This window comes from Aquarana catesbeiana, linkage group LG07 (genome assembly GCF_042186555.1).
Source record: "Aquarana catesbeiana isolate 2022-GZ linkage group LG07, ASM4218655v1, whole genome shotgun sequence".
Taxonomy (NCBI): domain Eukaryota; kingdom Metazoa; phylum Chordata; class Amphibia; order Anura; family Ranidae; genus Aquarana; species Aquarana catesbeiana.
The window spans coordinates 168,945,342-168,964,997 of record NC_133330.1 but is presented as its reverse complement, the minus strand read 5'-3'; the positions used below and the strand labels follow the sequence as shown (position 1 = coordinate 168,964,997).

The following is a 19,656-nucleotide window of genomic DNA, read 5'->3' as shown; positions in this document are numbered from 1 at the left end:
ATGCAGTATAACGCATGAAAGGTTTTTGTGATGAAATACTGTATTATATTGTAACCTTTGAGCATTCAGTTGAGTAATTTAAACATGCCGATGTTCAAAATGTAGCTGGCTGATGAATTGTGTGGGGGTGCCTATAAGCTAGAACATGTTTTCTTAAGCATGACTCAGCACTATTGTGTATTATAGCTAATTGTGCATGATAATGTTAATAGAAGGGGCCTTTAAAATATTACACTAAGTACCATTTTAAAAGTTTAAAAACATGACCTTTTGTAAAGATTAATTTGTTACCTATATACAGTGAGGGGAAAAAAGTATTTGATCCCCTGCTGATTTTATACGTTTGCCCACTGACAAACTTGATATGATTGTAGCCGTATTAGTGCAATTGTGACAGAGAAAATTGAGTACTGTCTGTGATACTTTTTTTTATTTGCACTAACATGCAATTTTTCTGGACAAGCTTTCGGGTCCCCTTCTTCAAGGTCCAAGCAGTACTGATTCACAAACTTTTAAGCAGATTGTTAAAAAAAAAAAAAAAAACACATCTCTGAGGGAAAGGAGAGAGAAAAAAAAAGAAATACAAACACACAAATCAATGGTAATAAAGATAGCAGCAGAGTTAGTGAGATGAGACAGAGGGAGAGCTATAGAATGGGGGCGGGGTGATAGTCAGAGAGGGGGTGGTAAAACTTTAGTATAATGGGTAAGGAAACCAATATCTAAATTCAGGCCATTGTTTTTTGTGTCAAAAAGAATTATAATTCTTAGTTCAAATGTTTTCCTTTCCTGGATAGTTCTGAAATTCCCTTTAAAGAACTAAAACATTGAGGTCTTCTATAGTGTGGTCCGGTTGTGAGAAGTGATGTCCCACAGATGTGCATAAACTGTCTTCTTTATGTTCCTTGATGGTATGTCTGTGCAAATTCGTCCTCGCTTGCAACTTCTGTCCTGTTTCACCAACATAAGATGCTTTGCTGCACCTTTTGCATTGGATGAGGTACACAACATTAATGAAGGTATAGTTGTAATATCCCATGATATTGAAGGTCCCACTTGTGTGTGTGTGACACTTTTGGATAGATTGATCTGGTTGCATAGTTTGCAGCGTTTTTTATTGCAGGGTTTGCTTCCATTATTTGTGACTTCATAATCAGAGTGAAGTTTCCTGCTGATTAGTTTGTGTTTAAGGTTGGGTTGTTGTCTGAAAGCCAATAATGGGGGTTGTTGGAATATTCCTTTCAGAGTTTCATCCTCTGTTATAATGGTCAAAATAAAAAGAGAGGGGTTCAAAAGGGAGCCCCTGGTCGGACTTTAAGGCACAGCAAACCAAAGGGATCGTATTCAAAGTAACAATATAATAAACTTTATTATATACATATACAAAAAATGACAAGGACATTGACAAAGAATAAAAATCATCTATATAAAGATATACATAATGTGAGCCCCGATGCGTCTACGCGTTTCGTAATAAAACTTCCTCAGGACACATTCGGGTTTCAATTAGTGCAGAGAAAAGGAGAAAGGTCTCGCTATCTAAAGATAAAAACAGAAGCGTAAATACATATAAACACATAATATCGTAAAGCAACATATGAGGTTCTATGACGTTTGTACAGACAAGGGAATACTGTGTAAGTCCGCAACATTACCTTGCAGAGAAGCTTCCATAGGCTCTAATAATTAATTATAAAAAATTATAATGTATGTCTTCGCTGTGGGTGCAGGAGACTTGTCATAGGGATAAGTAACCGTCAGCTAAAAAAAAAATGTGAATAAGATGAAATTAGAAAAAAACAAGGGAGTAATGCAAGAAAGTCACAATGCAGATGGACGGCATGGTATATGTACCTGTTGTCCAGTATGTCCTAGCTATGGGTTTATTCCCAACAAGGGACATGCAAAAGTTGCCAATAGACCACAAGGATGAGTGTCCATATTACAAGAAAGCTCCACAAACCAAGACAGGGCTAGAGAAGGCCCGTATATCATGTTCATTTAGTGATCCATGTGGAGGTGTAAAAATATACTAATGGAGCCTACAGAAATAAAAATAAATATAAAAGATAAATATAAGAGAAAACCAGGGTAGACACTATAGGTGGTCCATGTATGTTCCCAAAAACAAATTTCAGCAAAAGGACATAGTGAGAGCAAGGTACATACTTTCAGTTAAATTAGGCATGGATTCCCTGAAGAAAGCAATGACGCTCCTAAGTTTAAGGTCAGTGAGCAAATGCTAAATAGCCTATTTTGGCGCCAAAGAATGGAGGTCACATTGTCCGCTCTTGGCGCCAAAATCAGTGTGCGGAGAAACAGCTGATATGTATTGAAATACCGGGAGAGAAGGGGGCGAGATGGGCCACGTTATCCAGAGCGGGCATGCAAGACCAAATAGGGGTGAAACTGCCGCTCATATCGGCGCCGGAACAAACCAGGCGCAACTCCACATCCCGTCCCCCAACAATACATAGAAAGGGAGGAGGCGAGGCAGCGGACCCAAAAGCGCAACGGAAATGGGGGCACCGGAAGTCCGCCGCAGCATAGAAACAACAGCAGCACAAGGTGCATCAAAACACCAGACAGTCAGATGTATCGTGTCATAAGCGCGGCAGGGAACAATACAGCTCATCCATCCGGCCACAGGAAGTTTGCCGCAGCACGGAAACACACAAAAAAAAAACCCATTCTATGCATCGGTCACATATGACACAAAACTATCACAGCCAATTATAGACACAGTGGGAAGATCTGTCGCAGGTCATGAGTCAGCTTGTTGGAGTACAGTATAACATAAAATAAAAACAGTGTAAGGTCCATTACATTAATTTATTGATCGATACAACAAGGATTTTTTTAAATTGTAGTAATTGGTTTGCTTATGGATACAAAGGATTATTCTCATACAGCATATAGTAATGCAAACAACTATTGTGTGTGTATATATATCAGTGATATAATAAAAAAAAACCCAAACGAGGAGGTTCACACTATAGGAGATATGAATGGAATATATTTACAAAATTGGTTTAAAGCTGAGCATGTCATTAAGACCAGTGTATGAGGTAGCTTGTAGGTTGTACACCCATTGGGTCTCCCTCTGGAGTACTCTTTGATCAAAGTTACCGCCTCTTGAGTCATCATATATGCGGTCAAGGACAGAAATCTTGAATGTGTGAGGATCATAATTGTGCTTGAATGCCACATGGTAACCATTGATAGCATAATACACATGATCCTTCACTCTTTTCCATAATGGTCTAATTGTTTTGCCTATGTAGAATGCCCCACATCGACACAAAATAATATAGATAACTCCTTTAGTTAGGCAAGTAACATGATGATGCAAAAAATGTTTCTGACCGTTGGGCAAAACAAAAGAGAGCCCTTCCAAAAGGAGATGACAAAAATCACAACTGCCACATCGAAACAGGCCAAGAGGTTCATGTTGTTTATCCCAAGATTTGTAGTAATGGCTTTGTACAAGATAGTCCCTAATGGGTCTGGGACATCTATAAGTAATTTCAGGACGTGGCCCTAGATACTTGGAGAGTGTAGGATCCGTCAAGAGGATATGCCAATGCTTGCCGAGAATAGAGCGTATAGTCTGGTGTTGATCAGAGAAAGTAGTAATGAATCTTACTACATCGTATTTATTATGTTTGGAATCTGAGAATAGGATCGCATGTCTGGAGCGGCCACAAGCTTTGTTGTAAGCCTTTTTTAAGCAAGTTTTAGTGTATCCCCTGGCCAATAAACGTTTGTATAATAGGTCAGCCTCATGTTTAAAATCTTCCTCATTGGAACAATTCCTCCTGAGGCGTAGATATTGGCCAAAGTGAATACTGCGAATAAGTGCATTAGGATGTGCACTAGAGGCGTGCAATATGGTATTACCCGCGGTGGGTTTACGATAAAGCGAAGTAGCAATAGTGCCATCAGCCTCAGCATAAAACTTTCAAGTAAGGCGGAATACCCACCCCATATCATGAGGACATTGTCTATAAAACGATGCCAAAATAGAATGTGGGAAAGAAGGTTAGTATGATCCTCATTAGAAAAAAGGTCTCGTTCCCACCCCCCAGGTACAAATTGGCATAAGAGGGGGTGCAACATGTGCCCATGGCGACCCCCTGTACCTGGAGGAAGTGGGACTCGTCATCTAAAAATACATTCCTGGTAAGGATATGAGACAAAAGTTGTAATATGAACTGATTCATGCCAGAGAATTTAGGGCCACGTTCATCAAGGAATATGGGTACGGGCTCAATACCTAGATTGTGTGGAATGGAGGAATAGAGTGCCTCGATGTCAATAGCGATAAGGAGGCAGCCCTTCGGCACTATTAAACCGTCGAGGTTTTTTAAAAGATCAGTGGTATCCTTGATGTATGAGGGCAATGCGATAACATGAGGGCGAATATATTCATCCACAAGTTTGCTAGCCCTTTCAGTAATTGAGCCCACACCAGAGACAATAGGTCGTCCAGGTGGATTTCGAAGGCTTTTATATGTTTTTGGAGCGCATAAAAGGTTGGAATCCTAGGGTGTGGGACCTGTATGCCCTCAAGAATCTCTTTGGTGATCAAGCTCTCCGCGTGGGCCGAGTGTATGATTTGTTCATATTCAAGATTAAATTTGGCAATATTACTGGCTGAGATTGGCTTATACCATTGTCTATTTTTGAGTATATCCCAGCATATGTTTCTGTATTGGAGTTCATCCAACAGAACTACATTTCCGCCCTTGTCAGAGGGCTTGATCACCAAATAAGAATTTTTGCTCAGTCCAATAAGTGCGTTTCTATGGGCCTGACTTAGATTGTGGCTACCCAATTTTCTAGAAACCTAACGTTCAATTTCCTTGGTTGTTTGAGTCAAGAACGTCCAAACATTAGAATTAGTGCGTAATGATGGAAAATGAGTGGATTTTTGTTTAATAGCATTACTCAACATGGTAAGCTCTTGCTGATAACGTTTGGTCTGTGCCTGTTGACCAATGGTATGATCGGATTCAATTTCGGCAGTCTGCAGGATCGGCATCATTTTCTTCTAACCTATTATACAAACGTTTATTGGCCAGGGGATACACTAAAACTTGCTTAAAAAAGGCTTACAACAAGCTTGTGGCCGCTCGAGACATGAGATTCTATTCTCAGACTCCAAACATAATAAATCCGATGTAGTAAGATTCATTACTACTTTCTCTGATCAACACCAGACTATACGCTCTATTCTCGGCAAGCATTGGCATATCCTCTTGGCGGATCCTACACTCTCCAAATATCTAGGGCCACGTTCTGAAATTACTTATAGACGTCCCAGATCCATTAGGGACTATCTTGTACAAAGCCATTACTACAAATCTCGGGACAAACAACAACATGAACCACTTGGCCTGTTTCGATGTGGCAGTTTTTGTCATCTCCTTTCGGAGGGGCCCTCTTTTGTTTTGCCCAACTTATCCCTATGATAAGTCTCCTGCAACCACAGTGAAGACATACATTATAAATTTTTATAATTAATTAGAGCCTATGGAAGCTTCTCTGTAAGGTAATGTTGCTGACTTACACAGTATTCGCTTGTCTGTACAAATGTCATTGAGCCTCCTCATATGTTGCTTTACGGTATTATGTGTTTATATGTATTTACGCTTCTGTTTTTATCTTTAGATAGTGAGACCTTTCTCCTTTTCTCTGCACTAATTGAAACCTGAATGTGTCCTGAGGAAGTTTTATTACGAAACGCGTAGACGCATCAGGGCTCACATCATGTATATCTTTATATAGATGATTTTTATTCTTTGTCAATGTCCTTGTCATTTTTTGTATATGTATTTAATAAAGTTTATTATATTGTTACTTTGAATACGATCCCTTTGGTTTGCTGTGCCTTAAAGTCCGACCAGGGGCTTCCTTTTGAACCCCTCTCTTTTTATTTTGACAATTTAACCTTACGGATGTGGCAATAGGAGTGCTTCCCTTTTTTATATTTTGCTCTGTTATAATGGGTTGTAAATCTTTGATTATCTTTTTGATCCCTTCAAGTGCTGGGTTGTATGTGGTGACTAGAGGTACTCGGTTATTTGTTTTTTTTCTCTGTGTATTGGAGGAGATTTTCTCTTCGGGTTTTCAAGGCTATGTTTATGCTGTTGATGGTTTTGTCTTTGTAACCTTTCTTATGGAAGGAGTCTGCCAGTGTTCTGAGATGTTTATCTCTGTCTTCTGGATCTGAACAAATTTGGTGGTATCTGATGGCCTGGCTGTGTATGATGGCTCGTTTAGTGTGTTGGGGGTGAAAACTGGAACTGTGAAGATAGCTGCATCGGTCAGTCGGTTTTTTGTATATCGACGTGTGAAGCTTGTCATCCCTGATGTATACTGTAGTGTCTAGGAAGTTGACGTGTGTTCGAATAATCCATTTTTAGTTTGATAGATGGGTGAAAATTGTTGATCAATGAGAAGAATTGGTTTAGATTTTCTTTACCTTCAGTCCATATCATGAAGATATCATCAATATAGCGATAATATCTGTATGCCTTTTGTTGTATACTGTTCAGGAATTTGTCCTGCAGGTCATCCATAAATAAGTTTGTATATTGGGGTGCCATTTTGCTTCCCATAGCAGTACCCATACACTGGAGATAGATGTCATTATTGAAAGTGAAGTAGTTGTGTGTAAGAAAGAATTTGATGAGATGTGTCACATCCTCAGCAGTGTATTTGTGGTTTGGTGAGGATGATAAGAATCTGTGACATGCCGTCAAACCATCCTTATGAGGGATGTTACTGTACAGAGATTCTACATCCATAGTGACTATAAGTGTATTTGGTGGTAATTGTTGTATAGCTTGTTGAGAAAATCAGTGGTGTCTTGCAGGAAACTCGCAGTGTTCATGACTAAAGGTTTTAACATGTTTTCTACAAGGCCTGAGATATTTTTGGTAAGTGTATTCATACCTGTTATAATGGGTCTGCCTGGATTTCCTGGCTTGTGAATCTTGGGCAGCGTGTAGAAGTCTCCAATTTCTGGATTATCGCATTGATGAGTTCTGAATGTAGGTGGCTTGGTATTGTTGCAATGAGACCTTTTAATTAGTAAAATCCTGGGTCGGATCATAATCCAGTTTTTTGTAGTAAGTAGTATTTGCCAGCTGCCTCTGGCCCTCTTGTATATATTTGTATGTATCCATCACAACGACTGCTCCCCCTTTATCTGCTGGTTTGATGGTTATGGCCTGATTATTGCGCAGATCATGTACAGCTCTTCGCTCCAGTGGTCAAAGGTTGTATAATATTTTCTTTTGCTGGGTGGATATCAGAGATGTGACTCGCAGCCTGAAGCTGTCACTATAGGTATCCAGTTTGTGGTTGCGTCCTTGTGGAGGTGTGAAGTTGCTGTTCTTTTTCTTTTTGTCACCTCCTATTGTCCTAGGATTGCTTTCATTACTGTGAAAATATTCTTTGAGCCTTCGTCTCCTAAAGAATTCCTCCATATCTGACCATACCTGTAAATTATCCAATTTGGTGTTTGGGCAGAATGTGAGGCCTTTGGAGAGGACTGTTGTTTCTGGTGTAGAGAGTTTATGATTTGACAAATTTATGATTCCGAGTTCCTCTGTTATATCCACATTTTCTGTCAAGTCAGCATTTACACAAGGGATACCTTGGGATTCTGGATCGGGGTCCTAGTTGCAGATAGCAGGAGTTATAGAAGTTGTGTTTGTTTTGTGTTGTTTAGGTTGTATCGAAAAGAAATTACCAGTCTATAATTTTAATGGTAGGTTTATTTTAACAGTGAGAGACAGAATAACAACAAAAATATCCAGAAAAACACATTTCAAAAAAGTTATAAATTGATTTGTAATAAAACAAAACAGTGTATAGCTCGGCCTATAATACACCACTCAGCGCCACAGAACCTCTAACCACATTCATCAAGACCCTTCAGTAGACACAATGACATTCATAGACTATCTGCCAGACCCTCTGAAATAAAATATAAAAACCAAGGGTATGGAGACAAAGAAAGCAGCTGTTTAAAAAAGCAAAATAAATGTAAGTAAACAGTATATAAAACATACATATGGTAATATAAATAGTCATATACTGAAGCAGCGCTATGTTGAGCATAAAATAGAAGTGTGGCCAACTACACACATAAAAAGTCCATTAGACTAGTGCAATAACAGTAGTGATTCAGAGGGTGTTCAAGTAGATCACAGAGCATGTCACAGCGTGCACCTTCCACCGATTAATCCAACTCCACCATATGTGAACACACTCCCCTTCGGGGGTCAAACTCACCAGAGCTTTAAAGGATCAAAGCATCCAAATTAAGGGATATTCTGGACCACCTCAATACCGCACTTCTCTAGGCAATAGGGAGATGGAGGGGCTCCACACCATTTAAAAACGAGATAAAGGCATATATAGCGTAATTCCGTTTTATTTGTGAAAAGCACCCATTACATATATACTTCCTCAATGCTAGCAACGTACCAGATAAAATAAAAACAAAGCAGATCAAATTAATATCACCCTGCACTGCACCGTGGCCGTATGGAAATGATCTCCGCAATGAGAAAGCGGTGTTGATTTCCTCGTTCCGGGTCCGACCTCGATGGAGCGCAAGCGTCACTTCCTACATCGTGTAAGCCACGCTCTGATGCGTTTCGTCATATCCTGACTTCAACAGAGGGCGTGGCTACACGACTAATACAACTGGCTTAAATTCTCCCATCTCTCACCTCCGCAGCCAATCACAGCCTCAGTGGGCTCACAGGTGCACGTCAACCTCACCAGGGAAACAATGAAGGCATTCAACAGGAGGGGGAAAGGGACAAAAAGCGCCACACTGCACTTAATAACACACGATTACCATAACAGGAGCGAACAATACACAATATCATCACTGCAGTATCATAGCGGCTGCAGACCAGTATTCCAAACAGACTGTCCTTGAAACACACATGTCTGCAGATTCTATCTTAATCCATTACAGATGATAACATGCAAGATTGATAGTATAAAATAAGACATACATGCTCTACTTATCATATTGCAATTGTTAATTTTATGGAGACAAACCCCTCATATTATATAGCCCTGTATATTTGACATTCTTATGGACTTAAACCACTCATATTATACAGCCCTGTACAATAGACGTTCATCACGAACGTCTTAGATGAAAGTGTACATACCAAAGATAGGCTGTACATTGTAGTATAAATACAGTTTATTAAAAATAAAAATACTTATCCCGGATCCCGGATGGGCCAGTATCTGGATCGTTTCCTACAAGAGAGTGTCAAGCAGACTAGGGCATACCTAAGGGACACAAAAAGTCTGTTACAGATTTTGCAGCAGATTGATCTAACAGACAGGCAGGAACTTTATCTGGTAACGGCGGATGTGGCATTTCTGTATTCAATTATCCAACACGATGATGCCCTCCTGGCCCAAAATTGGGCGATTTTGCCAGAGGGACGATCTCCCACACAACCAGAAAGTGTTTATATGAAATGCCCTAGATTTTTGTTTGAGCCATAATTTCTTTTGGTACAATAGTCAATTCTATTCCCAATGTAGAGGCGTTTGCCCCCAGTATAGCAAATCTGTTTATGGGAGAGTGGGAGGACAAATTATTTTCTCAGTCACTCGTCCCCAGCTCCTAGTCTATAAAAGGTACATAGATGACCTCTTTTTTATCTGGGAGGGATCTTTGGACTCTCTACAGGGATTTCTCAGTGAACTCAATTTGAATACGAAAAGTATTAAACTGACTAGTGAATATAGCCAAAGTGATATTCATTTTCTAGATATCACCATTTTCAGACAGGGAAATAGTCTGGGGACTAAGGTATACTTCAAGCCCACCGACTCTAATAGTTATCTGCCCACCAATAGTGGGCATCATCCCATGTGGCTCAAGAACATTCCTAAGGGCCAGATTGCTAGAGTAAGAAGGAATTGCTCAAACGAAACTGACTTTCTGTCACAAGCTCAGATTATCAAGAAGAGATTTATTGAAAAAGGTTATCCTGAAGAGACTTTGGATGCTACGATTCAAGAGGTGGCTCTGGTACCGAGGGAGTCGTTTTTGGAGGAATCTCGGCCCTCTCGAAACAATGATGCCCAGGAGTGGAGCTTTATTTCAGGCTTCCACTCTCAATATAGAGAGGTGGAGAATATCTTTGCCACCCATTGGCATGTCCTACTTATGGACAAAATGTTGCATTCAGTGTTACCTCCCAAACCAGGTTTCATATATAGAAAGGCATTAAGCTTTTCTGATAAAATAGTCAAAAAAGTACTGGATCCTCCTACGAGACCCCCCACTTTATGGGAGAGAGATGGTTTCTTCAGTTGCAGGAAATGTAGAGCCTGTAAAGAAGTGAACAGGCCATTGAGGGCCCTAGATAGGTTTATATCGACCTCTAATAATAGAGAATTCGCTATCAAGGATTTTATTACATGTAACACCTCCCATGTAGTCTATGCTCTTCATTGTCCATGTGGTCTCATGTACATAGGACGAACAAAGAGATTTCTCAAAATTAGAATTGCAGAGCATATAGCGAATATAAAAATAGGTTTTAAAGACCATAATGTTTCGCTCCATTTTAAATTGATGCATAATCGTGACCCCTCAGGTTTAAAATTTTGGGGCATAGACCACCTGAAGCCCAGGTGGAGGGGTTCTAATCTGGTTAGAGACCTATCCAAGAGAGAGACCCAGTGGATATTTTTGGCAGACACGTTAGCGCCAAAGGGGTTAAATGTCGATTTAGACATCAATTGTTTTATAAGTGACTACTGATTAGGAGTGGGTCGATGTTACGGGCTATGTCAGGGTCTTTTGGAGATATGTGTATTTTTATATTTTTTTATCATATATTTTTTTAGATATTGATTTTTTTATATGTATCTGTGTATTTTTATATACGATTTTTTATATACAATTTTTTATATACACAATTTTATATACATATATCTTTGATTTTCTGTGAGTAATACTTTCTCCTAGTAATTTAATTCTATGTTTATCATAGAGGTGTTATAAGTATTTTTATTTTTAATAGGCTGTACATTGTAGTATAAATACAGTTTATCTTTGGTATGTACACTTTCATCTAAGACGTTCGTGATGAACGTCTATTGTACAGGGCTGTATAATATGAGTGGTTTGAGTCCATAAGAACGTCAAATATACAGGGCTATATAATATGAGGGGTTTGTCTCCATAAAATTAACAATTGCAATATGATAAGTAGAGCATGTATGTCTTATTTTATACTATCAATCTTGCATGTTATCATCTGTAATGGATTAAGATAGAATCTGCAGACATGTGTGTTTCAAGGGCAGTCTGTTTGGAATACTGGTCTGCAGCCGCTATGATACTGCAGTGATATTGTGTATTGTTCGCTCCTGTTATGGTAATCGTGTGTTATTAAGTGCAGTGTGGCGCTTTTTGTCCCTTTCCCCCTCCTGTTGAATGCCTTCATTGTTTCCCTGGTGAGGTTGACGTGCACCTGTCAGCCCACTGAGCCTGTGATTGGCTGCGGAGGTGAGAGATGGGAGAATTTAAGCCCGTTGTATTAGTCGTGTAGCCACGCCCTCTGTTGATGTCAGGATATGACGAAACGCGTCAGGGCGTGGCTTACACGACGTAGGAAGTGACGCTTGCGCTCCATCGAGGTCGGACCCGGAACGAGGAAATCAACACCGCTTTCTCATTGCGGAGATCATTTCCATACGGCCACGGTGCAGTGCAGGGTGATATTAATTTGATCTGCTTTGTTTTTATTTTATCTGGTACGTTGCTAGCATTGGGGAAGTATATATGTAATGGGTGCTTTTCACAAATAAAACGGAATTACGCTATATATGCCTTTATCTCGTTTTTAAATGGTGTGGAGCCCCTCCATCTCCCTATTGCCTAGAGAAGTGCGGTATTGAGGTGGTCCAGAATATCCCTTAATTTGGATGCTTTGATCCTTTAAAGCTCTGGTGAGTTTGACCCCCGAAGGGGAGTGTGTTCACATATGGTGGAGTTGGATTAATCGGTGGAAGGTGCACGCTGTGACATGCTCTGTGATCTACTTGAACACCCTCTGAATCACTACTGTTATTGCACTAGTCTAATGGACTTTTTATGTGTGTAGTTGGCCACACTTCTATTTTATGCTCAACATAGCGCTGTTTCAGTATATGACTATTTATATTACCATATGTATGTTTTATACACTGTTTACTTACATAAATTGATTTGTATTTTAATGAGTGAAATAAGTATTTGATCCCCTATCAATCAGCAAGATTTCTGGCTCCCAGGTGTCTTCAATACAGGTAACGAGCTGAGATTAGGAACACTCTCTTAAAGGGAGTGCTCCTAATCTCAGCTTATTACCTGTATAAATGACACCTGTCCACAGAAGCAATCAGATTCCAATCTCTCCACCATGGCCAAGACCAAAGAGCTGTTCAAGGATGTCAGGGAAAAGATTGTAGACCTACACAAGGCTGGAATGGGCTACAAGACCATCGCCAAGCCGCTTGATGAGAGGGTGATTATTCGCAAATGGAAGAAACACAAAATAACTGTCAATCTCCCTCAGTCTGGGGCTCCATGCAAGATCTCACCTTGTGGAGTTTCAATGATCATGAGAAGGATGGGGAATGGGCCCAGAACTACACGAGAGTATCTTCTCAATGATCTTAAGGCAGCTGGGACCATAGTCACCAAGAAAACAATTGGTAAAACACTACGCCATGAAGGACTGCAGCGCCCGCAAGGTACCCGTCTGCTCAAGAAAGCACATGTACAGGCCTGACTGAAGTTTGCTAATGAACATCTGAATAACTCAGAGGAGAACTGGGTGAAAGAGTTGTGGTCAGATGACACCAAAATCTAGCTATTTGGCATCAACTCAACTCGCCGTGTTTGGAAGAGGAGGAGTGCTGTCTATGACCCCAAGAATACCATCCCCACCGTCAAACATGGAGGTGGAAACATTATGCTTTGGGGGTGTTTATCTGCTAAGGGGACAGGACAACCTCACCGCACCAAAGGGACAATGGGCGGGCCATGTACCATCAAATCTTGTATGAGAACCTCCTTCCCTCAGCCAGGGCATTGAAAATGGGTCATGGATGGGTATTCCAGCATGACCAAAAAAACAGCCAAGGCAACAAAGGAGTGGCTCAAGAAGAAGCACATTAAGGTCCTGGAGTGGCCTCGCCAGTCTCCAGACCTTAATCCCATAGAAAATATGTGGAGGGAGCTGAAGGTTCGAGTTGCCAAACGCCAGCCTCAAAACCTTAACTTGGAGAGGATCTGCAAAGAGGAGTGGGACAAAATCCCTCTTGAGATGTGTGCAAATCTGGTGGCCAACTACAAGAAACCGTTCTAAGTAAAGTTGCGTTCTATCACAAATGGAAAATTAAAAAAATAACATAATATAAAAAACAGGCCAGTAGTGAAAATCTGTGAAAATAAAGTCCCAATCTGAAATATTGGATATTCAAAATTTAAATATTGCTCCAACAGTGCAAATGATTAAAAGGTCCCAAGAACGAAAAGTCCTTTTAGTTAAAATGACACTGTCCCACACCACAGATAAAGTGACCCCTCCACCGTAAGAAATGCCTGCTTACCAGCTGGTGTGGACCCCCTTTTATGGGAGGTCTATCTCATTTATGGCTCAATACCAAGCCAGAGCCTGTGTTTCCATAGGTAGATGTATATATGGCAATCCCACCAAGTATCAAATTCTAGGATCACAGGTACAGCGACTGATGCGACTCAATCATAGCGGAAACTTTTTACGGATGTCCTCCAATTAGTTAGAAAATTCTAATTTCCTGGCTGCCATCCTGATCAGCTTTGTTTCAGGTTAGTGACTTGGAAAGCATTAAAGTGTATGTTACCCCCACATTTCATATTTTTGATGTGTCTGTGCTACCATGTTTTTCTATGGATTGCTTCCTTTCTGTGATATACCTGGTGATCTGCCAGTCCCCCTGCTTTCTTGTTACAAACTGACCAGGCCATGCATGGAAGCATCCTGGCATGGTCAGTTTGCTTCTTTGCATTCTACTTAGAAGCAAAGCCTGCTTGTACTTTTTTTTTTTTTTTTTTTTTGTGGTCTTTTAACATCCGTAGGACAATGCTGAAAATGTTTTATGAGTCTCTGGTGACCAGTGCTCTCCTTTATGCAGTGGCATGCTGGGGAAGCAGGCTTAGGATGGCCTACACTAACAGACTCCACAAACTGATTCGCAAGGCCAGTGATGTTGTTGAATTGGAGTTGGAACAAGGTATGCTCAATCTTGGACAACTCCTCCCACCCACTCCACAATACGCTGGTCAGTCTGCGGAGTACCATCAGTGACAGATTGTTACAACCACGATGCACCACAGAGTGACACAGGTATTTTTTTTTGCCTGTGGATATATATATATATATATTATGTATGTATATGTTTTCTCTGTGAGTGCTGGATGTGAGGATTTAATCTGGTTTATGATCCGGACTTTAATGTAATTTTTATAGTACTTTGTTATTAGGTTAATTATTTTGGGTAATGCTAGAGAAAGTGGTACATTATTTGCATTTTGGTAATTTGATTTTCTATTATTTCTTCTATGTTGTGTTTTAATAGTAAGGATTTTTTTTTAGATAGTATAGTTTTTAATTAGTTTTATTTGGTACTTATTGCTGCTGTTGCTAAATTTATTGTGTCTTGTTCCGTTCGTTATTGTGATCTTGTGTGGTCTTCGTTGAATGTAACTGTATCTTAATGATTTTCCTTTGGGGTTAATAAAGTAATCTGAATACTCCAGTGGTCAGACTTCTGCTGGCACAACCCTTTTACTGGGAAGATCAGTGTACCCCCCTGTTTCTCTGCCATCTTCTTACAAGCCCCTCCTTCCCAGTTGCTCACAGTGTATTTGTCTCATCATTTTACACTGGACTGGTGTCTGTGCTCTTTCCAAGCTGCTTCTGCCACATCTCCCATCACAAGAAGTCAAGAAGTCGCCCCCACCATCTCTCTAGGCCCCTATGAAACTGAGAATAGAGGTCATGTGATCACTTATAAAATCGAAAAAAAAATTGTATGCATGTATGTGTGTGTGTGTGTGTGTGTGTGTGTGTGTGTATCTATATATATATATATATATATATATATATATATATATATATATATATATGTGTGTGTGGAAGATTGAGAGGCCACCCTGACACTGATCTCTATACAAAGAATCATAGGAGCAGTAGAAGTGACCCACCCGAAAATTTTGTTTGTGGTTTATGTGTGTGTATGTATATATAATATAGTTGTGCTCATAAGTTTACATACCCTGGCAGAATTAGATTTCTTGGCCATTTTTACGAGAATATGAATAACAGCACAAAAACATTTCTTTCACTCATGGTTAGTGTTTGGCTGAAGCCATTTATTATCAATCAACTGTGTTTACTCTTTTTAAATCATAATGACAACAGAAATTACCCAAATGACCCTGATCAAAAGTTTCCATACCCTGGTGATTTTGGCCTGATAACATGCACACAAGTTGACACAAAGGGGGTTGAATTGCTATTAAAAGTAACCATCCTCATCTGTGATCTGTTTGCTTGTAATTTAGTGTGTGTGTATAAAAGGCCAATGATTTTCTGGACTCCTGACCGACCCCTGCATCTTTCATCCAGTGCTGTACTGATGTTTCTAGATTCTGAGTTATGTGGAAAGTAAAAGAGTTGTCAAAGGATCTGCGGGAAAAGGTAGTTGAACTGTATAAAACAGGAAAGGGATATAAAAAAGATATTCAAGGAATTGAGAATGACAATCGGCAGTGTTCAAACTCTACTCAAGAAGTGGAAAATGAGGGGCTCTGTTAAACCAAACCACGGTCAGGTAGACCAACTAAAATTTCTGCCACAACTGCCAGGAAAAATGTTCGGGATGCAAAGAAAAACCCACAAATAACTTCAGGTAAAATACAGGACTCTCTGAAAACATGTGGTATGGCTGTTTCAAGATGCACAATAAGAAGGCGCTTGAAGAAAGATGGGTTTCATGGTCGAGTCGCCAGAAGAAAGCCATTACTATGCAAATGCCACAAAGTATCCCGCTTACAATACACCAAACAGCACAGAGACGAGCCTCAAACCTTCTGGCACAAAGTCATTTAGAGTGATGAAACCAAGATTGAGCTTTTTGGCCACAACCATAAACTCTTCATTTGGAGAGGAGTCAACAAGGCCTATGAAGAAAAGGTACACCATTCCTACTGTGAAACACAAAGGTGGATCGCTGATGTTTTGGGTATGTGACCTACAAAGGAGCAGGAAATTTGGTCAAAATTGATGGCAAGATGAATGCAGTCTGTTATCAAAAAATACTAGAGGAACATTTGCATTCATCAGCCAGGATGCTGCTCATGGGACGTACTTGGACATTCCAACATGACAATGATCCACAACACAAGGCCAAGTCGACCTGTCATTGGCTACAGCAGAATAAAGTGAAGGTCTTGGAGTAGCCATCTTAGTCTCCTGGCCTCAATATCATTGAGCCACTCTGGGGAGATCTCAAATATGCAGCTCATGCAAGACAGCCCAAAAATTTACAGGAACTGGAGGCTTTTTGCCAAGAGGAATGGGCATCTTTTTACCATCTGGGAAGATAAAGAGCCTCATTCACAAATACCACGAAAGACTTCAAGCTGTCATTGATGGTAAAGGGGGCAATACCAGGGTATGTAAACTTATGAGTACAACTGATATATATATATATATATATATATATATATATTCGTAAAGCAGCTAGCTTCTTCAGAAGGAGGTCAGCAATGGCCATGCCCATGTTATTCTTACAAAGGATTTACTTAGTGTCACTAAACCCACATCATAAAACACTACTAATACATGCTGTTCATACTCTCACTATGAGATTCGTTTCCTGTATTTTGCAAAAAACATGGTTGATCCTGCTGCTCGCTGTCTCCACCTTCTGTTCATGTCTCTGATTCAGCTGGGGATTTTGCAGCTGTGGTGGCAACTCTGCACACGCTCAGTTTTCAGTGGGAGATTCTATGCTGAGCATTTCCTCCCTATCGCATCTAAGCAGCCCATGTGACTATAAAGTCACACATGTGGGCCTATACACAGTGGCAAATGACAACCCACTCCCTCCCTTCCTCCGCCATGCTCACTATAACCAGCTAAACACAATGGGCTGGGATATTGGATGTAGATTATTGGTGGCTTCACCTTCTTCTTGTTGTAAGACACAGGCTGGAGGAGGGTGGTACATGAGTTGACTGAACTTTTCTATCTTCACTTGTGTTCTCTCTTCATTAACCGCTTGTACTGCGGCAACATGGCTCGACTGCGTGAATCGCCGTCATGTTACGTTGGTTCGTATTTTGTCAACTAGGGGCACGTGCCCCCTGCTCACCCACGGAGCCGATGCGAGTGCCCGGCGGTCGCCATCACTGCCAGGCTCCCACGATCGCTCGGGGCACACGGAGAACCGGAATCTGTGTGTGTAAACACAGTTTCCAGTTCTCTGAGGGGAAAAGTGACAGATTGTTTGTTCATACAGAGTATGAACAGCGACCTATCGCTTCCCCTACACTGTATACCCCCCCCCCCCTTCAGTTAGAACACACACTAGGGAACACATTAACTCCTTGATCGCCCCCTAGTGTTAACCCCTTCACTGCCACTGACATTTTTACAGTAATCCATGCATTTTTATAGCACTGATCGCTGTATAAATGACAATGGTCCCAAAAATGTGTTAAAATTGTCCGACGTGTCTGCCATAATGTCGCAGCGCAGATCGCCGCCATTACTAGTAAAAAAAAAAAAAATTAATAATAAAAATGCCCTAAAACTATCCCCTATTTTCTAGACGCTATAACTTTTGTGCAAACCAGTCAATATACGCTTATTGCAAATTTTTTGTTTTTTGTTTTTTTTTTTACGTTTTTTACCAAAAATATGTAGAAGAATACATATTGGCCTAAGCTGTGGGAAAAAAAATAGTTCCGCAGAGGTGATCAAATACCAACAAAAGAAAGCTCTATTTGTGGGAAAAAAAGTATGTCAATTTTGTTTGGGTGCAACGTCGCACGACCGCGCAATTATCAGTTAAAGCGACGCAGTGCCGAGTCGCAAAAGTGCTCTGGTCAGGAAGGGGGTAAAATCTTCTGGGGCTGAAGCGGTTAATGCATACAATTATACCACCATTTTATGAGATATCCCAACTGTTCTCTCCGCTACCCTATTTTTCTTTCACAATCTCTATCTCTATCTCTATCTCTATCTCTATCTCTATCTCTATCTCTATCTCTATCTCTATCTCTATCTCTATCTCTATCTCTATCTCTATCTCTATCTCTATCTCTATCTCTATCTCTATCTCTATCTCTATCTCTATCTCTATCTCTATCTCTATCTCTATCTCTATCTCTATCTCTATCTCTATCTCTATCTCTATCTCTATCTCTATCTCTATCTCTATCTCTATCTCTATCTCTATCTCTATCTCTATCTCTATCTCTATCTCTATATAAAAATGTTGGGGGAAGGTAGAGGAGGGGAAAATATTGGGCGGGGGGGGCATTTATCTGAATAATGGAACTTAACGATTATGTCCACCTTGCCTCAGACATACAGTACATTTTGAACATATATATTGGCTTCCCATTAGTTTAGCCATTTATTCCCAGAAATCTAGATTGTATCATATTTGGAATTTAATAAGTCTTTTTTTCCTAGCTTGGGTTCAAAAGTATTTATTTCTGTAATTTATTTTTGGATTCGAAGAGATTTATTTTGTTTCTAATATTGTGGAATGATGAGCTTAGCAGCTGCAATGAGAAATGTAGTTATCTTATTTTGTAAGTTATATGATTTGTGTCTAGGTTAATATCTACAATCTCTGCTGTGAAAGGAATGGATACATTTTTTTGCTAATACTTCATAGATGAAAGTAGGGCCCCTTTGACACATGCATTCCTTCTGTCCGTTTTTTTTCATTCATCCGCTGACGTATGAATAATGTACAGCAAATGCACTCCTATGGGCAAATGGAATGATCATCTGTTTGTTTCTATTGTAAGAGAAATTGAATTGACTGTGTCACTCAAAGAGGCAAAAAATGGTGTGACAATTTAGGTGTTGAGCATGAAAGTAGATGTTTTTTTTCCCTTTCTGTCTAGATTCATATGTGTGTTTCTAGTTATCCTACAGTATACAATTTCCCTTTTAAATTTATATAGCAGTGTAGACTGAACTAGTTTTGCATAATTGTATTGTATTCACACAACATGATGTTGTCTGATGGGGAACTGGATGCAAAAGAGCATTGTTCATTTATGTAAATCATGTGTAATGTAGGATTAGGCAAAAATGAAATCGATAAACCTGCAAAAATTAGTGCAGTCATTTTCATCTGCAAAAACAGTAAGCATGAATACTAAACAAAACATGGCATCTGTTGCCTGGGATTCCAAATGCTGCCCCATATCTAGTAGATTATTTAACATTTTCCAAAGTTAGCGGCAAACAAACTTCAGAGCATCATTTTAAAGTGGTGTTTAAATACAAAAATAAAAATATAAGGTATTGC

General features: G+C 39.9%; 1 protein-coding gene across 1 annotated transcript in view; it reads left to right on the top strand.

The window, feature by feature from the left end:
* Nucleotides 1–19,656, top strand: part of PLA2G4A (phospholipase A2 group IVA) — a 396,740-nt gene that overhangs the window by 109,858 nt on the left and 267,226 nt on the right.